The sequence below is a fragment of the Xylocopa sonorina genome, chromosome 8, assembly GCF_050948175.1.
Source record: "Xylocopa sonorina isolate GNS202 chromosome 8, iyXylSono1_principal, whole genome shotgun sequence".
Taxonomy (NCBI): Eukaryota; Metazoa; Arthropoda; class Insecta; order Hymenoptera; family Apidae; genus Xylocopa; species Xylocopa sonorina.
Window position 1 is genome coordinate 1295979 of NC_135200.1, and position 23606 is coordinate 1319584.

At 41.6% G+C, this 23606-nt stretch overlaps 1 pseudogene; it reads right to left on the reverse strand.

Moving 5' to 3' along the window:
* Window positions 1-18044: 18044 nt before the first annotated feature.
* LOC143426009 (histone-lysine N-methyltransferase SETMAR pseudogene) lies at window positions 18045-20290 on the reverse strand (annotated as a pseudogene).
* Between the last annotated feature and the right edge of the window lie 3316 nt (window positions 20291-23606).

Here is a 23606-nt window from a genome sequence, read left to right on the forward strand (position 1 = left end):
CGCACGAAAATAACTAAGTACGTCTCATCGCCAATCGGTAGATTTGCGCCACCCTCCGCTAGATTCAAACACATACATATCAATCTAATAGGCCCGCTACTAACACCGCGAGGCAACAAATATTACCTCACCTGCATTGATCATTTCACTCAATGGCACGAAGCATTATCCATCGAGAACATTGAAGTAGAAACCATCGCGAGAGCATTCGACGTGGGGTGGGTCACGCGTTTTGCGATGCTGCTCAGAATAAAAACGGATCGCGGTAGACAGTTCGAATCGCCGTTATTCCAACGTTTGAATGCGATAATAAGAATAAATCACACTAAAACGACCGCGTATCATCACGCTGAAAACGGCCTTATGGAACGCCTCCACAGGCAATTAAAAGCAGCATTGAAGTGCCACGATGACGAAACTTGGACCGATGCTTTACTGGTAGTCTTGCTAGGAATACGAGCGGCCTATCGCAAAGACCTAGCAGCATTAGCCGCAGAGTTGGCTTGCCGTCCGAGTTTTTCGCTGCAACGACCGGAAATGCGATAGAGCTAGCCGAAGTGATTAGACAATTACGGGCTCACTTTAGAAAGATTTGCCCGCTCGAAGCATCGGGACACGGCGACAAGAAGATATTTATATTTAAAGACTTGAAAACCACCTCACACATCTTCGTAGGCGTCGGTACGGTCAAAAGACCGTTGAAAACTCCGTACGAAGTACCGTTCAAAGTAATATCTAGAAGCAAGAAAACTTTCGTAGTAAGAATACGTGAAAAAGACGTCAGGATACCGATAGATAGGTTAAAACCAGCGTACATATTAGAGGATACTAACAAAAATACAATGTCACTACCGAGTAAGGCACCAGTTTTAAAGATAGAAATCGAGTCGAGCCACGAACCAGTTGTAACTCGCGCAGTTAGACATGAACGCTTCCCAGACCGCTTACAGGTCTCGGCAGCGAATAGTAGAGTTAGAATAAGGTAACTAATAAGATCGTAGTAAGATGTATACAGTATAGATAAGATAGGAATAAGATAATTAATTTCCTTAATCTAAATATATATCTAGATAAGTTACAATTATGAGCCCTACACATCGTTACACTGGAAAGGAGGTGATGCAGCGGCTAGCATGAAGAATTTCACAATCTCCATTAAACTATCGTGAAAAGTTAGTTTCATTTACTGCGCAATTTAACAGGTTCACGCCAGGGCGAAAATCTACGTTTTTTTGAGCGCACATTTCTTGCATCAAGCACTTATTTTTTTTAACGACTAATTTTCTGAAAACGCGTGACCCACGAGTGGGTCACGCCACCCCACGGAACAGTCAAGTGTGACCCACCGGTGGGTGACGCCGCCCCACGGAACAGTCAAGTGTGACCCACCGGTGGGTCACCCCAGCGTGAACGTGTTAAAGACAGTAGAGAAATTAAGTTAAATTCATTGTGAAAGGTGAAATAGCTATCTATTACGGTTACTAATGTGTTTTCCTTCTGGTTAGGTTCTCATTGGTAAGTATATAAGATACATACGTCTAGTATACGAGAGTGTTCTGATACCGTTTCACTACGCACACATGTAAGGCTCTAATTCGTGAGGAGTCACAGAAAACGCATAAAGAAACAAACCAAACAAAAGATTTGGCTGCCAAAGAGAGTTCAGATAATCTCGAAGACTTAACGAATGGAGATACCTCCAAAATAAAACGTACGCGTGAACCTTGCAGTTTCTCTGAAAGCACCACCGAATAGAAAAGTCAAATTCCGAATCGCTCCACATATTCCATACAACGCATTATGCACTCCTGTTTCGACACATCAAAAGAATGTGAATCCTACAGTTCCTTGCAAAGGGATAGCGATTCTAAATGTCTACGTGTCGAAGCAATAGAGTTCTAATACTTCATTCAACGCGATGTCGCACCTCATTTCAAAGTTTCAAAGTAAGTAAGCTGTAATCTCCGATGCAAAGCATTATGCTTGCCTGCTTCTACACTTCAAAAGAACTTGAATAGTAGTAACTATTAACGTAGTAACGTGATGGAATGATATTATAAGTTGCTGCGTTTGGGTTGGGTGGTTACAGCACTCTCTTCGATTACCCATTCGAGCCTTGTTTTTTGAAGATATAAATCTGTAGCAACGCTAAGGCGACTTCAGCGCCGAGGAGCAGGGGCAGGAGGACGAGCGCCAGGTCATCTGGCGCTGGACGATAAAAAGTTGGATCGGCTAATTGTAGATTTCTCGGAGTCTTGATAGCCGAGCGATCAATGAATTGATCGGGAATGGATGATGAGATATTTGTGACTGTATGAAAAGTCAGATTTCGTTCATAATCGCTGACTCTTTATTTAAAGGTTGTCGTAATGGAGTGTTTTGCTATTATGTACATTGTGTTTAAAACACCGAATTGACGAATAAACAAGTCTACCTTTTCGATGTGAAGATATCAGGTATGTTGAGAACTGCCATGATGTCTGGATTCCCTGGGATGTCCGACTTCTTGCTGCTGAGAATCTCAATTTGCCCTGGAACGTTGGCTTGATCACTGGCTTGATTCTTCGGTCGCGGAGTGTTGATTGAATGATACTATAGTTCAGGCACTCACATCACTGATTTTAACTGTTCCTTTTTACAATTCGCGGTCTGCCGGATTGTCAATCAGGCTCAAATGACCAAAATGCACGGGTTACGACGAGGCTCATTTTCGGTTTATAAGCCAACGAAAGGCGTAAATCTTCGACTCGCACCTTTTCGTCACCGTTGCAACGTGCACTCTAATACATGCTACAGTAATAGGGAAGTAGATAAATACAATTGGAATTGACACAATTCCTTAACAAACAATTATATTTAACATAAAATGAATTAACAAAGATTTAGTGTTTTTCATGTTCTTTGATGTGTCCGAATCTGAATTGCTATTAAAATCTTGAGCGATGAAACCGAAGATTGTTTTGTATTGAATTTTTGTGAAGGTGTGGTCAATGGTATGACAATCAGTTGAGACCTTATTGGCAGAAAATCTGTAAATTTGCATCTATTTCGAGAGCTGGGAGGAGACAAGAAGGTCGCGAAAGATGGGAAAGAAGCGAAAAGTGGGACAAGGGATGTAGGTCGGTGGCGACTGGTGAGAAGAGCAGACAATAAAAGAATAAAACGGTCAGCTGTATGGTATATGCAATTTGAAGGTTCACTACGAAGAATCAATTCTGAAAATTATGATATGACGACATCTTGTTGCCATAGGAGTTTACTACTGCTATGTGTGGGTTAGGGATTTTGCAGGATTTGTGAAATTGGGAGTTTGGTAGCAAGATGTTTCGTTGAGTGAATTATGACAAGTGTCGGAATAAGAATGATTCGATTAATTATTATAGAATGAATCGTATGTTTGTCGCAGGGCACATTACATGCAGCATTATAACTCTACTGCTTTGACTCGTAGACACTATCAGACGCCACGCCGGTGCTAGCAACTGTAGAATTCACATTCCTTTGACGTGTAGAAGCGGATGAGCTTAAAGCGTTGCATAGAACGTTACAGCTTGCATGCAATGAAAAGTTAAAAGGAGATGCGCCAACGCATTGCAGGTAGCCACAGAACTATATTGCCTTGATACGTAAACACTGGGAAGCGCCATCCCGTTGCATGAAACTGTAGAATTCACATTCTTTAGAAATGCAGAAGCAGATAAGCATAATGCCATGCATAGAAGATTGCAGATACCTTACTTTGAAACGTTAGATTGAGATGAGGCATCGCAATGTATGGAGCATTAGAACTTAATTGCTATGAGACGCAGGCACTATGAAGTGCCATCCAATTGCATGGAACAGTAGAATTCACATTCTTTTGATGTGTAGAGTCACGCAAGGACAATGCTATGCTTAGAAGATTACAGCTTACTTACTGTTGATACGTTGGAATGAGAAGCGCCATCGCATAGTATGACACATTGGAATTCTATTGCTTTGACACGTAGACACTATGAAGGGCCATTTCGTTGCAGGGAACTGTAGCATTCACATTATTCTGAATTGTAGAAGCAGGTAAGCATAATGCGATGCATAGAACATTACAACATAATTGCTTTGAATCGTGAAACGGAGGAACACCATCTTGTTGCACAAAATATTTTTTGTTACTTACGACAAATTATAGTACTGAGATGCTCCATCTTGTTGCAAGGAAAATTCTTTAGGAATTATTTTGAAACGTAGTGTTGTGAAGTTGCATCGCGCAGTATAGAACTCTGGAACTTACTTAATTTGAAATGTATAACTGTGCGGTGCCATCGTTTTGCACAGAACTTTGATTCTCTGTTACTTTAAATAGTATAATTAAGAATATGTATCGCGTTGCATAAAACTTTAACGCTAACTTACTATGGAACTTATAACTGAGAAGCCCCATCACTATGCTCAGAGCCGGAGAACTTACTCTGAATCGTAGTTCTAAGAATCTTCATTGCATTGCATGGAAATTAGGACTTACTTACGTTGAAACTCAGAACTGAGAACCTTATCGCGTTGCATAGAGATTTAGAAAGTGCTTACTATGAAACGTAGAACTGAGATGTGCCATCATGTTGCATACAATTTTGCATCTTACGTACTCTGAATCGTATATACTGATAGGGACCATCATTTTACATAGATATATAGAACACACATAGCTTTAAACGTAGAACTGAGAATTTGAGACCTTACTTTGAAACGTTGGTAGTGAGCAGCTCCATTGGATTGCATAGAACTTCAGAACTTACTTGCTATGAAACGTAGGCAGATAAGAGCCACCGCGTTGCTTAGAACTTGCTTACTTCAACTTTTTAATAAACCACTAACTTTTCACGTTTGCAATATTTTTAAATGTATGCGAGGTGTAATCGTTTAAGTTGTAAAATGATTACTTAGTGTTGATTATTATTTAGTAACTCGGTTATAAACGTGTCTGCATAAGATTTAATCAATATGTTCATAAGCCTGAAATTTATGCAGTTATTTGTTAGTCACTTATTGCTCACACGGCAAAGATTCTAACCATTTCAAAATTATGGACATTCATCAATTTTCTTAAAAATTGAAATGCTGTCCAACTGCTTGCATTAAAGTCTGTAATTAAAGTTTTCAAAATATTTTACCTTTTATAGATGCATATTGGACTTGAAATTGAATGTTTAATTTTTCTAACTCCTGTTTAGAACATCTTTCCACTGGAATGTTCAATCATCCGTAATCATTGAAATTGTTTGGTTGGTTCTCCAATTTAATGTATAGAATTTCCTGAGAAATATTTTTTATCATAGTGAACTATATACTTGCAATTAGGATTCTTTATGAAATAGTAATAACAGAAAGGTATGTATCCATTCTTGTAGTTTTGTAAGGAGTATTTTATCTTACAATTTAAAATGAAATATTAAGATTTGTTTACAATCTAATGGAATTTAATTACCTTTTGATTCAAATTCACAATGATAATGTTCCATAGTTCAACAATTTTGTGAGCTGTCTTCACGAATCCGCAGCTCAATACTTATAAAATGGACGACACAAAGAACAGCCTAACCAAACGTAATCGCACCGGTTTTTCAATACTAACCTAATCATGTTTAACTTATCCCGCAAACTATTAAAATACCCTTCGAAGTGTTTAATCACAGTGAAGTAAACGGTAAACATTACGCGTTCCTCTACTGTTTACAATACGTATGTTTCATTTACTATCAAAACCGTAAGTATTATCGCCTTTCTTTACTTTCTGTAACTTTCAATGGCTTCATGTTACAGGTCGTTGAACTCGTTTTAAAATGCTCTATCGTATTATGGAAGAATGAACATACCAATTCATTTTATAAAATGCAGGTGACCTTCAAATATCTAACATACCTCCACTTACAAAAAAACTATTTACATCAACTGATGGCCCTTTGTTTTGTGCAATTTTATATCAGCAAAAATTTCTATGAAACTTATAGTTTTGAGAATATCTGAGGTGCTAATTATTACTGTCCAACTCTGTATGTTGTCATGGATGTGTCCAACAAGGCAACGATGAACAAAGTTAAACTTAATATTACAATGTTTATTATATTACTTATAATATATTTGCTTTTCTGTAATTTAGCCAAAAAACAGTGTTCACGATGTCGGTAGATGAATGTATTTGCCTTAGAATTACAAGAGCCGACAATTTCGAAAGTAGAATATTTCTTTACTCTGCTAACCGAATCATTGCGAACGTTAAGTAAAGTGCGTGCCTTTCAAAACAGTCAGATGCAAATTACGATACAACGTTTCCAGGAAATGGTACGTGCCACTCTTTTTTAATTTTCGTTTATTTAATCAAAGGATATTTAATTGAAATATTCGTAAAGTTTAAGGACGAAAAAGTTATTGTAATCTTACGCAACATATATGATAGTGATAAAGGATATGTATACGGAACTGAAAATGGAAAGTACCGAGCAGAAAAAGGAACTGATAGAACTGCATAGTAGATCGATATATCTTTCAAGTGATGCTTCTACGTCATAAACTTTGTTTAACAGAGTTTATTGTCAATAAACTCTGTTAAACAAAGAACTATTGCAAAAACCAGGTATAATCAATATTACTTTTGCTCAAAAGCTATAATAGAATTGGACCGAAATGGCAGACATTTATATCTGAATAAAGCAGACATTTATATCTATACGTTCTATTCTATGCAAAGGCAAATATTTCAAAGAGAAAAAACGTATTACTTACAAATTACTTATGTTCGCAGAGATCTTACTAATTCAGGTTTCTCGTCTTGCAGAACTAATCATTCATGTAAATGGAAAGGGGTCGAGGAATAGTAAAAGGTTTTCATATTTCATAGCCTCACTCGATACGTCGATTGGATCACGTAAAACATCAGACACTAATTCCACCTACACCTTTAGACCTTAAATATATAATTGCAACAACATATTTAATATCGTTTTAATAATATTTTTCTAATTATCTATATCTATGCGTAATAAATATATGTTAATCAAATAAGTTGCTTTACCAAAGAATAAAAGAATCTGAGGATGACAAATTTGAGCATTACATAACAAAAGTGCATTACATATATAATGTTACATGTAACAGAAGATGACTACGAAAAAGATCATACATAAGTTAAATCCACAATGCGGACATAGAGATACACAAACGACAAAAATTGCAAACAATAATTAACAAAATTCAAAAAAGAGGGAGTGAAAATCCATCTCCTTGACAATGATAAGAATCAAGTCTACCTCGTGCACTACAATATCCCAAACAACCAGCGATGGGCACGCCAATGACAACGAATGGAACGAATTCCGTGGCAAAATTGTGCTAAGACAATGCTCCTACTCAGCTCTCGTACCGGCGTATTCTTAGTACTAGGGCGACATTCGTATCACGGCACTATAAAAACACCGCGATATAGCACACAGGCTACACGGCCGTAGCTATGATATTATCAGCTCACCATAGTTACACGCGTGGTAGTGGCGTCGGCTGACATTTACTAATGGGGAAGCTGTTTCCATAAAAATTATAAACAAATATGAAAAATGACTAAAGTAAGCAATTTATTTATTTTGATTCCAAAATAGATACACCGGTGCGAATCAAGATATAAAAACTCCAGATTATTATTTTTTATAAACTAGCTCGATGCAGCGATTTTTTCCATAAAGTCGTTAATTACTTTGTCATAAAAATATATACATATATTTTATATATATTTTTTCAACTCATCGTTACAAATTTATGCAATTGAGGTTATATTAAATACGATGACAGCATGTTATTTAAGAAATTATACAAGGCGAAGTTAGGGACGCAACAGCATGAATTTTTATTTTATAAATAATTTAGTTTAAGACGTGTTGAAAGAAATGTATATGACTCTCTCAATAACTATAAATATAGGAAAACAACTATCAAAATATCTATCAATACTCATATGTTGAACATCTACTGACATCTAACGGTTTTAATTTGTATGAAAACACAGGTTCTCCATTAGTAAATGTGAGCCTACGTCATTGCTGAGAAGATTCATGAATGGAGTGATGACACGCGTGTCACGATGGTACTGGCGCTGCACGATTCACACAGCTAGTTACGCTAGTTTAGACCGTGCTGGTAACGTGTTTTGGCACTTTAGCTGATGAATCCGGTCACAGATGGCTACAGATCAGCCGACACTCCTCGGAAGTGGCAATATAGTGCCGGTAGTGCCGTATAGTGTCGCCACCATCTTGCCGTGTGTTGTCTGGGATGCTTTTTAGAGCATTACTCGGAATTGAATTTAAACACATAGCTACTTAATCGCGAACTTGTATGTACATAATTATACATTACTGCAGAAAACCAATATCATACACTTTTATAATCAATGCGATATAAGAATTTAAAACGAAGAACTATCCACTCGTGTCAGGAGTAAAAACAATGTTTGGTATGCAAGGTTCGTTGTAAAATATAATCAAGCAGTTAATATATTAAATGACAGCACATAATAAATCATTGAAAATCATATTTATTTGTTAGATGTTCATAAATTCAAATTTAAAGATCCAAGTCACAATTAATAAAGTATTGTTTAACAAGATTATTTAATGTTGTTTCCAATAGGCATGAAGAACTAGTTGGTAGTTCTGTCAATGTAATTTAATTTCTGCTGCATACAGTAAAAACATATTTGCAATCTAAGCAAGGTTTCATTAGATCTGGTGGATTGCACAAACTTTAGAAAGGGATGCTGCTAGTAGTAGTTGGTTCAGCGCCAGGTGGTAAACATATGCAACAATCAAAGCAATATAAACTGACTTAAAATGTTCAAGATTACATAAATTAAACTATTACACTTTCATAATCTATGTAGCATTTCTGTTCCTTGTAACTTACAACGAGTTTTAAGAATGTAACGTAATGTAAAGAAGTTTTGAAACACGGAAAGCAGGGCTTAATCTCTGATAAAGGAACCTTGGATCTATTGTATCGTGGTTATCAAAGTGCTGTATTAAGGGATATGCCATTCAGTTTTAATTTTCCAAACAAGAACAATTCAAAAGAATCTGGAGTCGACACATTGGAAGAAAAATTCTTCCAGTAAAAACTGCTGTATGTAGTGCAATAGCAGCTTCACACCTTGATATTCTACAGAAATTCTTATGTCATTTTACTCGATTTACTAGAATCGAAACTATGAAACCTATTAGGTGATATTTCTGCAACTGCTACACACGCACACGCACACGAAATCCACTATGATTAAAGATACTGTGTATTGAAGGATGCGTACAATAAGAAAGGATTATTGCATGGATAAATTGTAAAATTCCATTTATAATTGATAATTAGATTATAAACATTTATATGCTTTTATCAGAAATTTAAATACATCAAAATTGCAGCACGCAGGTGTGTAAATATCTCGTTGCGATCTCATTTTATTTTGGCAATTATACATAAGCATGCATCCAAGCTTAAAGATTGATAATCTTCAAAATATAAAATAATTATGAAACTTTAGACTTCTTGCGGGCGTTGGCCTAATTTATATTTTTCGGAACTTATGAAGTAGCTAGAACTATAATAACAAAGTACTTTATATCTTTGCCCATCGTTTCCAAAGACAATATTAAATATAGATAACTATGTTGATTTTATTCTAAATGTATGAGTAAAGTTCAATCTACATTAATAAATATTGACAAATGTAATTTATTTAATTTTTATCATTGAGCGTTACAAAATATATTACAAAAATACACAAAAATATATTTTACTTTAGTTTTTTTAATATTTTAAATATTTTATATTTAACATATTAAACTTTTACAAAAAGTAACAAAATATTCATAAGTAGGCATAATTTTCTCTTAATTAGTTAATGTGTCGGTTTTTTTAAGAAGACGGTAATTTAATTTTTCAAAGTAAGTTTCGCCTTTAAATTGACCATTAATTTCTCTAATTTCATTGGTTTTCATAGATCTCCACTAATTTTTCAACTTTCCCATTACAACTTTGTCGATGCAAGTTTTAATTCTCCGAAAGATATGTAATATCTATTATTAGTAAAATTATTTTGCATTTCTCATTAATTTGAACGTAAAAAATATATTTTTTTAATGAGAAATCATTGCGAGACAATTTTGAGAATCCATTGTTAATGTTGTATCTGGTGATTGACTAGGTTCTCCTCTCCCTGCCGCATCTCTCGAAATTTGCATATTGTAAATTTTTGCAAAAGTGATATTCATTAACTCTTGAATTATGATTGTGTGGGCATTTAATCAGACTGATCTATGATGTGCTGTAATGTACATGTGCATCACCCATTATTTCCATCTTCCGACTATAATTTTGTGATTCAGAACCAACTAACATCTCTATCGCAGCCATATGTATACCTGAAACAACGCGTGCATAAGGCAATCTTATATTAAGAGAATTATTTTTCTTAACAATGAAATTAGAAATATATATAATTTACTCCAGTCTTTGAAAAGACTACATTCGCAGCAATACCATCATTTTCAAATTCATCGGTATTTCCAAGAGCACACATTAACATTCCAAACTTGGATATTATATAAGCGACAGGAGTTTGAAACCTTATGCGTTTAATTTCTATACTTAGTGGGCTGATATTTTTACTGTATGAGGATTTGTATCTTTCTTTAAATATGGTAAGCATACCTTGGACCTGAAAATAAGTATAGTGTCATAGTGAATTTTTTTTCTACAACTAAAACAGAACTTTTATACTTACACTAGAAATGTTCCTCTAGAATTGATATTATTCACAAGATCATAATTTTTCATACCTATGGATTCTATGCCTGATTAAAGTAATAGCGCTAGCATTATTACCCTTTTCAGCATGAGTTGTGTGGCAAATGAGAACCCATATGTGGCGTTCGTTTTTGTCAGAACGGTCATCTCTGTGAAAAGTGCTCAAGCTGTTCGCAATTCTATTTCGGCAGTGATTGAAAAGATGACTAAACGAGTCAATACATGCCTACGGATGGGTGTTCCCATTATAAATAACTTATAGCTTACCGATGGATGGTGCTGTTGGCGGTTGATTATTAGCAATCGACCGACGGCTGGTGTTGCTTGTGGTTAATAATCCATAAATTATCGACGACTGGAGTTACCAGCAACCGATAACACATGCTTTCACACACGGCTGGTGCAACCAATAGTAGGTAGCTCAAGACTTATCAACGACTGGTGTTGCCTCTGGTCGGTAACTCACGATATATCGGCAGTAGATGATGCCTGCCGTCGATAACTCATGATGTAATAACGGCTGGTATTGCCAATAGTTGGTAATTTAAGAACTATCGACGGATGGCATTGCCAGCTATCGGTAATCCACATCGTATTTGGCTTAACTTAATCGAACATCATCTAAACTTAATTTACACCAAGCTAACCTCAGTTACACCTAATCTGACTTAATCTCGCTTCACTCAAATCTAATCCAACCTAACACAACCTAACTTTACCTCTTTTAAACATAAACTAATCAAACCTACGTTTCCTTAAACCTTTTTTTTTAATGTGGAGAAATCCTCATGGATTCCCCGGAGCTGGCGAGCCCCTGGGCTATGCCGGACTCTTACCGGCTAATATTTCACGGTAACTGTCCTCGGCGCTGCTGGGAGGGGACAGAGAATTGTGGACGAACACGTCTGGCCCCGTCTCCGCGCTGGGGTCCTCTATGACGACATAGAGGATGATCGATACGTTTCACCCAACGTACCGATCGCACCCCCTCCCCCCGACAACATCCGTGCAAATACGCGGGGCATGATCACCAAAGGTGGTCCACCTCGCACGGATGTTGTCGACGCCTCGGGCCAGGCGTGACCCGGACGGACTGGGCGCCCCGGGTGCGTCAGACCCGACAACGCCACATCGTGGTCCCTGGGGCGCAATCGCCACCATCAATGGCCCGCAGGTGCGGCAGAGGTCCCGCCGCCCGAATGGTTCTTAGGAGTGACTTCCTCCCTTAGGTGGAAGTACCACCCGTGAAGCTAAACAGGGCAAACGTTTAGGACGCCGACCCCGTAGGCGACGTCGAGCAGGTCGGGATTACTCCCTAACACGCTCAGCGGTCATGATCTCCTGGCAAAAGGAGACAATGACCTGTCAGACACTCTCGCGACCAAGCATCCCAGACAAGATGCTCGGCAACGAGAGGTCCGGACCCACCTCCACTGCTAATGGCACCCGCCCCCCCCCCTCCCCAGGCAGGACCAAAATGGTGGCACCGCGCGTTCGCCTCGCATCCGATTCGCCACAGGTACCGTCCGAAACATTCATGGTCGGTCAGCACCTGTGTGATTCGAAACTTAAGTCGTCCCGTGCTGCGACCTACCAATCTGTCTAAGACGGGCAGGATCGCCCCGACGGTCCAGTGTTCGCTGCGACGAATCTCTCCTGGTGGACTGGAGATCTGACCAAGAAGAAGCCATAAAACGTAGGCGTCTTCGAGCGCCTGGAGCTCCAGAGGTGGAAGTCCCGCCAGGGTGGTGGCCGCCTCAGAGGATACCGTACGGTACCTCCTAATGACGCGTATGGCCGCGCGTCTCCACTCACTTCGGTGAAGCGTGGTGCTTTTGTGACTTGCCATCAGTACGTCGGCCCATACAGGGGCACCGTGGTGTGCCACGTTTTCTATAACGCCACAATAGAGGCGGGGCATCCGCTCGCCCGGACAGCCAAGGTTAGGCATGATGCGACTCAAATGAGTCATGTATTTTCCCAACCTGACGGCCAGACGAGCGAAATTCGGGACGAAGCTCCAGAAGCTGTCCAGGTAGACACCTAGATATTTGATGTCCTTGGCTACCTGGACGTCAAGCGACCCGATCCTCACCAGTCACGGGGCCGGAGCGCCCCTACTACGAAGACGGAAACAGACGATTTCCGTCTTCTAAGGGGACAACTCCAACCCTATGACCCGAATCCGCAAGACGATGGCCGCAACGGCGACCTCCACTCGACGGATGGTTCTCCCCAAGTCTCTGCCGGTAGCTAACACCATAGTGTCATCGGCGTAACATGTCAAGTGCACGCCGACCGCCAGGTAGGCTCGCAGAGCCGCGCCGTAGGCCAGGTTTCAAAGTAGGGGGCCCAAAACGGATCCCTGGGGTACTACACGGTTTATTTCACGCCTTACAGGCCCATCGCGGCCACCGTAAACGATGGCTCTGTCCCGAAGTAATCTCCGATCACCATCTGCAGGTAAAGGTGCACCTCCTGACTTTCGAGTGCCCCGGGGATGTCCGCCCACGAGAAGGAGTTGGAGGCATTCTGGATGTGCACTGAAACTGCCAGAGCAACTCCCCTGCGGGACGTGGCCAAGTTTGAGAGGGACTTGACGCGCGAGATCGAGTCGATGGTCGAACGTCCCTCTCAGAAGCCAAACTAGCACTCGGCCAGGTCGGGTCCATTCCGAGACAGGTGATGGACGAGGCGACGCTGAAAGATTCGCTCAAAGAGCTTACCGACCTCGTTCGACAACACGCTAGGCCTGTAAGCGGAAGGTGACTCCGCTGGCTTGTTGTCCTTCTTGAGGAGAACCATCTATCTTGTTTTCCACCAAAGTGAAATCGTCCTCGTCTGGAGACAGACTGTGAACAGTCTGCACAGACGGGGACCGAGGATGTTGAGTGCCAAGACCCAGGCACGGCCGAGAATGCCGTCAGGACCGGGGGCGGAGTTCCTCTCCCCTACGTGTCTAACGGCGCCGGCCAGCTCCTCCCCGAACACCTCCAACCCTTGTGACCATATAACATGGCCTTTCGATCGAGCTGGCGCTAACAGCTCCCTACACGGTAAAGCTTGAGCCTTGGCACTCCTGTTGGTCAGCTGTAGCTGCTTTGTGAGCGCACGATAGTTAGCGTACGGCTGTGCCGTTCTCGCTGCGTTGTTTTTACGTCAACGCCGCACCCTGGTGTACTGGCGACGAGCGGCACCACAATTAGTGTGGAGCCGCTATATGTCGTCGATCCACCACTGGTGTACTGTGACACCGAGCGGCGGAGCAAATTGGCTCGGACAAGTGTCATCGCCACGTTACAGACAGATGTCATTACGTCCGAGAACCAATCCCCCTCCGCATTGACATTCACTGGCCCAGCCGCAATGCCCGGCCAGGGCACCGAGAGAACGGCCGCTAACAGGGCGTCCTCATCCATGCCCTTCAGGGCCCACCTCCACTGGTGGTGGGCTGATGGGCGGGTCGGGGGAAGCGTGGAGACTTCTATGCGAATGTGTGCATGATCTGAGAGAGTCTCCACGTCGTCGACTCTCCAACTCGACAACAGAGCGAGGCCAGGGCATTTAAGAAAGAAAGATCCATAATACTTTCGCTCTGGTACTGCACGCACGTGCTGGCCGAGACCAGCCGCCCAGTCCAGCACCGACTGACTCCTCTAACCTGTCCTCGGGAAGTGCCACGTAGATGCGTGAGCATTGAAGTCCCCGAGGACAAACACTGGACGAGCTGCGTGCAAGGAAACGATGTTCTGCAGCTCGTCCAGTAGAATGTTAAAGTGACTGAGGGGCCATCTCGGTGGTGCATAAGCGCCCACCACCAGACAATTGGCCCAGTCGACCACCACGAATCCGTGGCCGTGCGCAACAGGCACGATTGGCCGAATCCGCGACGGGACCGACTGGGCGATCACCACGGAGTCGTTCAAGTTACCAGCTCAGGACAGGCGCTGGAGAACTCGGTACGGTTCCGTGGCTGTCACCAACTCAATCATGCCACCGCAAAGACCTTGAACCATTAGATCATGTGGCAATCGGTCCGACGATGGCATGGCTGAGGTTGGTCTGGATGATCTGACCGCGAGGAGGCGGGAAAGTTATGCCGTGTCCATGACCTTCCCAAACCAGCATCATCCACGAGAGCGCGTGTAGTTGCCCGCTCAAACTCATCTCCAGTTTCCATCCGACGGCCGGAACATCCCACGATGGAGGGTGATGTCAATGTACCAGCCCCTTGATGGACACTGGAGACTTGTTTCTTGTTTCCCCCTGTCAATCCTCCCTTCCTCTGCGCAGCCGGCGACGGCTGTACCCCTTGCTGTTATAGCGGGTCATAGCTGGGAAGCAAGACTTGCCCCCCCCCCATCCTATGGTCCGCAAGCCGCCCTGCCTCCTTGCAGACGAGGCATAACGTGGCAGCCGCGGAACAAAGGACCGCCTAGTGGCCGGTCTCGCCGCATCTGTAGCACAGGTGCGATCAGTCCCCCTGTACTGTGCACTGCTTCTGGATATACCCAAGAGCTCAGCAACGGTAACACTGCCAGGGCGGGGTTTCAATGCCACTATACGGGCGTCACACCTCCCCACCAGGATACGGCCGGCAGTGACTACGTGCCTGACTACTGCCAGGGGGCACTACACCCAAAGCGTGCCGAGCCCTCTAGCTGAAGCCCGGATTATGCCGGTCTTCACCTCCTCCACCCGGCACTCTCCGATGCCGGCAATAGCCTCGGACACCTCAGTTGAGGTGACCGACTCGTCCAGGCCGAGCACGCGGAGATCCGCTTACTTGCTCGGCCTCGATACCGCGACGCCGTCGCCGGCCAAAGCCTCGTACAGCTCTTTCTCCGGACCTGCAATTTCAAGAAGTAGCCCGCTGGTCCGTGCCTTCTTGAGCCGGACACTTTCCACCCCAACGTCGGCCAGCTTCACCCTCTGCCCGGCAGCAGCCATAACGTCCCTATACGTGTACTTGCTGCCAATCTGGAGGGTCAGCGCTACTGCCGCGGTACGCTGCAGCCGAACCAACTTCGGCCTATCTTCCGCCTTCTTCTTTTTCTGGACCTTCGGTGATGAGGCAGGGGCCGATTGGTCCTTTTTGGCCGCCCTTACGGCCTTTCTGCCCACCACCTGGGCCCATGTACCCCCATTTGCAGCACCAGATGAAGTTGGTGGGGCTGGTGCCGCTGCAGCCGAGCACTTCATTTCCTAGTGCGCCATCGCCAAGCCATCTTGATGCCCCAGATGGGGCACTTTTGACTTCATAATATGATGGGGAAGTGCTCGGCTGCTTGGCTTTCGTAGCCATTGCCCTCTTTCCTTTCTTCTTCTTCGTCTTGCCCTCGGTGGCCTGTTTCACCGGACCATTCGAGTGCAAGGCGTCCCTCTTCTTTGTAGGAAAGATCTCCCTACGGATCTCCTCCATTTCGGTGTTGATCATTATATATAATGATTGGAAGGAAGCACAGACACGGAAGGAAAAGCATCAGGAACCGAAGTAAGTGTAGGATCATGGGTAGGCTACCGATAAGAATAACGGCTACACTTTTAAATAGAAGAATGGGCAGTCACACATCAGACGTAATAATAGATATTATGAGCGAGGATACGGCGAAGCTAATGACATATTAGAAAACGTTAATGGGAAACATCAGGCATATATAAACAACTGACATTGAATACTTAATCGAACTAGTGACGAACGGTGCAGAGAAAAATGAAGCAATTAAAGGAGTAGGAAGCATTCGAGGACAAGCAGCAAGATGAGGAAAAGTAGAAAAAACGACAGAAATACGAAAAGATGACGCAAGGAAATCGAGAGTGGGAGATATAATCCTGGAATTTAACAAGAAAACAGGCATAGAGAACAAAATAAAAGAGATAATAGGAACTCTGGAAAAAATATTCGAAGTAAAACATATGAGGCCGAGTATAATGCTCCAACTAAGGGACATATACCCGTAGGGTGACCAGAGAAGAAATGAACATAAAACAAACACTGAGAAAAATCGAAGAAAGGATAGCTGTATAAACGACAAGTTGTTAAAACAAACGTGGAGAAGCAACCAAGTCGCGTTAGCTGAATTTGGACAGGAATACAGTAAAGAGCTGGAGAAGATCAAACGACTCAGAACAGCATTTACACCTCGTCCCTGCAAAATGCTACCAAGAGTAGAGAGATGCTTCAAATGCCATAAACTGGGACATATCGGCAGAAATTGCGAAGAAGTCAAGGATGATAAAGGAATCTGCAGAAGATGCGTATCCCAGAATCATACGATAATCAATTGCATCGCGAATAAACCGAAATGTATTATCTGCAGCGGGTTAGAAAGAAAGAATCCGTACACCAGGCACGTTACCGGAGCTTTAATTGTCCGGCCTACAAAAAGGCGTTGATAGAAAAGAACAAGAAACGAATATGGAGTTAAAAGTCCTACAAATCGATTTGAACAGATTCCGAGTCGCACAAGAAATCATGCAGCAAATGCAAATCATTCAAGAGATAATCATGGTAATTATATCGGAAGCACACAAGATGGAAGAATACTAACCGCAAGACGAGAACGGTAACGCTGCAATATGGATAACCGACGTTAATCGAAAATGTTTCACACATGGCACCACATACTCCTCGACCGGAATCGTTCATGCAACGATCGAAGGAACAAAAGCTATAAGCTACTACTTCTCGCCGAATAGGAAGGGAAAGAAATCGAAGAATATATAAACGAAACTGAGGTTAACATATAAAAGGGAGAGAAAACAAACAGAATAATAATCACAGGTGACCTGAATGAAAAGTCGGTAATCTGGGGTAGTAAGAAGAACAACCCTTGAGAGGAAACGGTCACCAAAATGGCTCTAAGAAATCATCTAATCGCGACGAATCCGAAAGAAGACTATACATATTTTAAGAACCGAAACAAATCAAAAATAGACATAATGTTGATGGGAGGTTGCACATACGCTAAGTCGCGTAAAGCAGAAGTGTTTGAGATATTTTCAGCGTCGGACCATCAGTACATACTACATACCTTCCAAAGTACGAATTACAAGAATAACGAAGAGGGATTTACAAGCCTCGATGGAAAGAAAGCGAACTGGGATGATGCAAATAAATGATCGACTTATATAATATATAAATATTTATTAGGTTGGTGCGTATGAAATGTCGGATTCTTAAGTGATTGTATAAAACTGTATATCTTTCTTCAAAAGCTGTTTATTCAATCAAAGTATGCTCCATTCGCTTCAATACACTTCTCCCAACGAGATTTTAAAGCGTAGATGCCTTTTTTAAAAAAATTTTGGTCTTTAGAATTAATAAACTCTGATATCGAGTTTTTTAGACTGTCTTCATTTTCATAGTGTTTGCCCCTTAAAAACAGCTCTAAATGCTTGAAAAAATGAAAATCGGTCGGCGAGAGATCCGGTGAATATGGTGGATGCTGCAAAACTTCATATTCCAGTTCGTTCAGTTTCGCAATTGTTTTGTGCGATGTATGCGGCCGAGCGTTGTCATGGAGCAGTAGCGGGCCATGCCGATTCACAAGCGATGGGAGTACAATATTTAACTTATCGTGCATCTCATCAATGTACTGGCAGTACTTTTCGGCCGTAATTGTCTCCCCAGGTCGAAGGAACGAATAATGGATTACCCCAGCCGCGTTCCACCAAACTGTGAACAAAATCTTCCGTGGATGAAGCGATGGCCTTGGAGTATGGGCACAAACCTCATCCTTGTCAAGCCACCGAGCACACCTCTTTCTATTGTCATAAAGAACCCATTTTTCGTCACACGTAATGATCCGATCAAAAAATGGCTCTCGGTGAAATCGGGTTAGCAATGATGAGCATACGTTTAACCGATCCAGCTTATTTCGCTCTGTCAGTGCGTGCGGTACCCACTTGTCCATCTTCTTAACCTTGCCAATCTCAGAAAGGTGTCTCAATATCGTTGTATGGTCAACTTTCATCCTGATAGCAAGTTCCCTCGTGGATACGGCTGGATCCGCTTCTACTAGAGCCTTCAGGTCATCATTCTTCACAGACGTTTTGGGTCTTCCGCGCGGCTCATTTTGCAGTGAAAAATCGCCAGTCCGAAATTTTTCGAACCAACGCTGCACTTTCCGATCGTTAACCGTATTCTCCCCAAACGCTTGGTTTATGTTGCGTGCAGCTTTTGCAGCACTATTACCAAGTTTGTACTCATATAAGAAAATGACGCGAATGTCGGCAGAATTCATATCGGTAATAAACTCAAAAGAAATAAAAAAGGGAAGACCTTCGAGAAAACCTATTTTGTTGAAATGAGTCTCTGGCAATGGACAATACGAGTATGAATGAGGTTATGCCAAATACAAAAATATAACGAAAACGGGGAGGAAAACGACCGCATGTAAAGAGAATCCGACATTTCATACGCACCAACCTAATATTTTTATTTAGAAAGGATGATCTATTTTTAAGTAACTAAAATATATGATAAGTGTAATTCTATAAACTAATTTCAAAAATTTACTTAAAACATCATGAAATGATATGAAATTAGATAGGATTTTAGATGTAATGGAGTATTTTAAGGAGATATTGTATTTAGAATTAACTAAAATATAAAATATGTATCAATATTTATACCAATTTGAAATATTTACTTGAATCATCATGAAAGAATGTGGTCCAGCGAGTGGGGGATTAATGGATCGTTGCGAGGAGCATGCGGTCCAGCGAGTGGGGACTCACGTCTCGTGGTGGAGCTAGTGATGCGTCTTTTGCGTTTAACTTATGAAATAGTATAATGAAGCAATATAGCATGAACTTACAATTACGTGTGTGTTGTTCGTGTCTTTCATTCGTAACGTGTGTAACTTGGATTTATGAATTCTTATATGTGGCAATTCATGAGTCCGGATATAGTATATATACGTATGTAAGAGGTATAAAAGTAAAATACAGGTTCTGGTAAAGTCGGCTCCCTGAGCTGGAAGAGTTCCCATTGGGGTGATGGGCTGACACTGCGCCTTTCAGCAGGACAGAATCACCGGTGCGAGGTAAACAAGGGTGTTCGTCTTTGGTGCGAACGAGGCAGATATACTCGTTAGTGCGAGTGAGACAGTAGTGCTCGTCGGTGAGAGTGAAACAGCGATGCCTGGTGTGAACGAACCATGTATACCGGTCGGTTCGAGTGACACAGCGCTACTTGGTGCGTGTGACGGCGTGCAGGTGTACGCGCGTGAACGCTGCCGGTTGCCGTTTCTGTAGGCGAGCACGGCAGGTTGTCTGAGTCCAGAGGTTGATGATGGGAGTGCTAGAATTCTCATGTGTGGAATGGGTGGCTGGCATTACGCACAACGTTACACTTAGAAGCGCTATCCCGTTGCATACATTCGTAGAACTCACATTCCTTTCAGAAGCAGAAGCAGATAAGCATAAGCAATGCATAGGACATTACAAATCACTTACCTTGAGACATTGAAATGAGGTGAGCTATTGCGTTGCATAAGGCATTAGAACTCTCATGCATTGACACGCAGACACTATGAAACGCCATCACATTACATGCAACTGTAGGAATCATAGGATTTATAAGTATCGATGCAATAGAGTTCTAATGCTTCATGTATCGCGATGACACATTTCATTTCAACGTTTCAAAGCAAGTAAGTAGTAATGTCCTGCGCAATGCATTCTGCACGTCTGCTTCTCCTCTTCAGAAGTATCAGATTACGAATATTTCATGCAACGTGATCGCGTTTCATAGTTTCTGCAAGTCAAAGCATTACAGTTCTTATGCTTCATAGATCGCGATAGCGCATTTCATTTCAACGTTTCAAAGCAGATGAGTTCTAATGTATTTTGCAATTGATTATGCTTATCTGCTTCTACAATTCAAAACAATATGAATCCTAACCTTCCTTGCAACGGCATAGCGTTTCTAGATATCTACGTGTCGACGCAATAAAGTTCTAATGCTTCATTCAACGCGATTTGAAGCTGTAATCATCTATGCATAACATTATGCCTATCTGCTAGTGCTCTTCAAAAGAATGGAAATTATATATTCCATGCAGTGGGATGGCACTCCGTTGTGTCTGTCTGTCAAAGAAATAGAGTTCTAATTCTCCATGCAAAGCCGTGGCACATCTCCTTCCTATGTTTCAAAGTAAGAAAGCTGTAATCTCCTAAACATATCATTATGCTTGTCTGCTTCTACACTTCCAAAGAATGTGAATTCCACAGTTCTATGCAACGGCGTGGCGCTTAATATTGTCTGCGTGGAAAAGCAATAAGTTCTAAAGCTACATGCAATGCGATTGCGCATCTCATTTCAACGTTCCAAAGTAAGTAGGCTGTAATCTTCTATGCATAACTGCTTATCTGCTTCTACACATCAAATGAATGTGAATTCTATGGTTCCTTGATACGGGAGGGCGCTTTATAATGTCTGCGTGTTAAAGCAACGAAGTTCTAATGCTCCATGTTGTGATGGCGTATCCCATTTCAAAGTTTCAAAGCAAGATAACTGTGTAGAATTCACATACATTTAAATTGTAGAAGCAGATGAGCGTAATGCTATGCATTGAAGACTACAGTTTACTTTAAGTGTTGAAATGAGATGCGTCACCGCATTGCATGCAGTATTGTATCTCTATTGCTTTGACACGTAGGTACTATGAAGCGCCATCTCGTGGCATGGAATTATAGAATTCACATTCTTTTAAAGAGTAGAAGCAGACAAGCATAATGCTGTGCATAGAGGATTACAGCTTACTTACTGTTAATCGTTGATGTACAATCGCATTGCATGGAGGATTAGATCTACACTGCTTTAATACGATAGACACTATAAAACGACATCCCTTTGCATGGAACTGTAGAATTCACGTTCTATTGAAATGTAGAAGCAGGCAAGCATAATGCCATGCATACATGATTACTGTTTACTTAGTTTGAAGCGTTGAAATGAGATGCACCACCGCATTGTATGGAACATTAGAACTCAAATGCTTTGAAATGCAGACGCTATGAAGCGTCATACCGTTGCATGGAACTGTAAAATTCACATTGTTGTGAAGTGTAAATGCGTAAATGCAGATATGCATAGTGCTGTACATAGAGGATTACAGTTCACTTACTTTGAAACGTTGGAATGAAATGCGTTACCTCGTAGCATGGAGCATTAGGACTCTACTTCTTTGACACGTATACATTATGAAGCGCCATCCTGTTGCATGGAACTGTATTATACACATTCGATTGAACAGCAAGAGCAGAGATGCATAATGCTATGCATAAAAGACTGCAGGTTACTTACTTTGAAGCGTTGAAATGAGATGCATCATCCCATAGCATGGATCGGTAGAACTCTATTGCTTTGACAGGCAGACACTATGATGCGCTATCCCGTCTCATGGGTCTGCATAATTCACAATCTTTGGATGTGTAGAAGCAGATTTGCATAATGCTATGCACAGAAGATTACAGGCTACATACTCTGAAACGAGGTTGAAATGAGGCGCGCCATGGCATTGCGTACAACAACGGATCTCTATTGCTTTTTCACACGCAGACGCTATAAAATGCCATCCCGTTGCATGGATCCGTATAATTCACATTCTTCTGAAGAGTTGTTCTTGAAATTATATGCGCCCTCGCATTGCACGGAGCATTTGAATTCCATTGCTTTAACATGTAGACAGCATAAAGCACCATCCCGTTGCATGCAACTGTATAATTCACATTCTTTTGAAAATCTCCAGCAGACAATCATAATGCTAGTCATAGACCACTCCAGCTTACTTACTTTGAAACGTTGAAATGAGATGTGCCATCGCATTGCATGGAGCACTGTAACTTTATAGCTTTGACATCTAGACACTGTGAAGCACCATCCTATTCCAGGAAACTGTCGAATTCACTCTTTTGAGGTGTAACAGCAGACAAGCATAACGCGATGCATAGAAGATTACAGTTTACTCACTTTGAAATGTTGAAATGAGCTGCGCCATCACTCTGTGAAAGAAAACTGCTGAAAAGAAACTGCTGAATTTATTTTCTGTTGAAGTGTAGAGGCATATAACCATAATGCTTTGCATTGTACTTTGCAACGAACTTACTTTGTATCGTTCGAATGAGATGCGCCATCGTAATGAATGCAGTATTACAACTCTACTGATTTGACACTCAGACACGATAGAGCGAAATCTAGTTCCAAAGAACTATAGAATTCACATCCTCCTGAAGTGCAACAGCAGAAATGCTTAATTTGTTGCATTGAACATTGTAACGACCTTGCTTTGAAACTTTAAAATGTTATGCGCCATCGCGCAGCAGTGCCCATTAGAACATTATTGCTTGGACACGTAGAAACTACGAAGCACCATCGCATTTCAATGAACTGTGGAGTTCTCATTGTTTTAAAGCGTAGAAGCAGATATGCATAATGCGATGCATAGGACGTTACAGCTTACTTACTTTGAAACATTGAAATGTGATGTGCCATTGCATTGCAGGTTAGCAACATAACTCCTGTTTTGACACTTAGACACTACAAAGCGCAATCTCGTTGCAAGGACCTGTGGAATTCAAATTCTTTTGATGTCTAGAAACAGATAAACATAATGCTGTGCATAAAAATTACAACTTACTTTTGTGACGGAAAACCGTTTACAGTTCGCAAGGGGAGCTCGACGGATTAGTTATTATTCGAATACGGTCAACTGTAAACGTATCTTTAATACAAAATCATCAAGTGTTACAAGCTACTCGATCACGTACAACTCTTCACG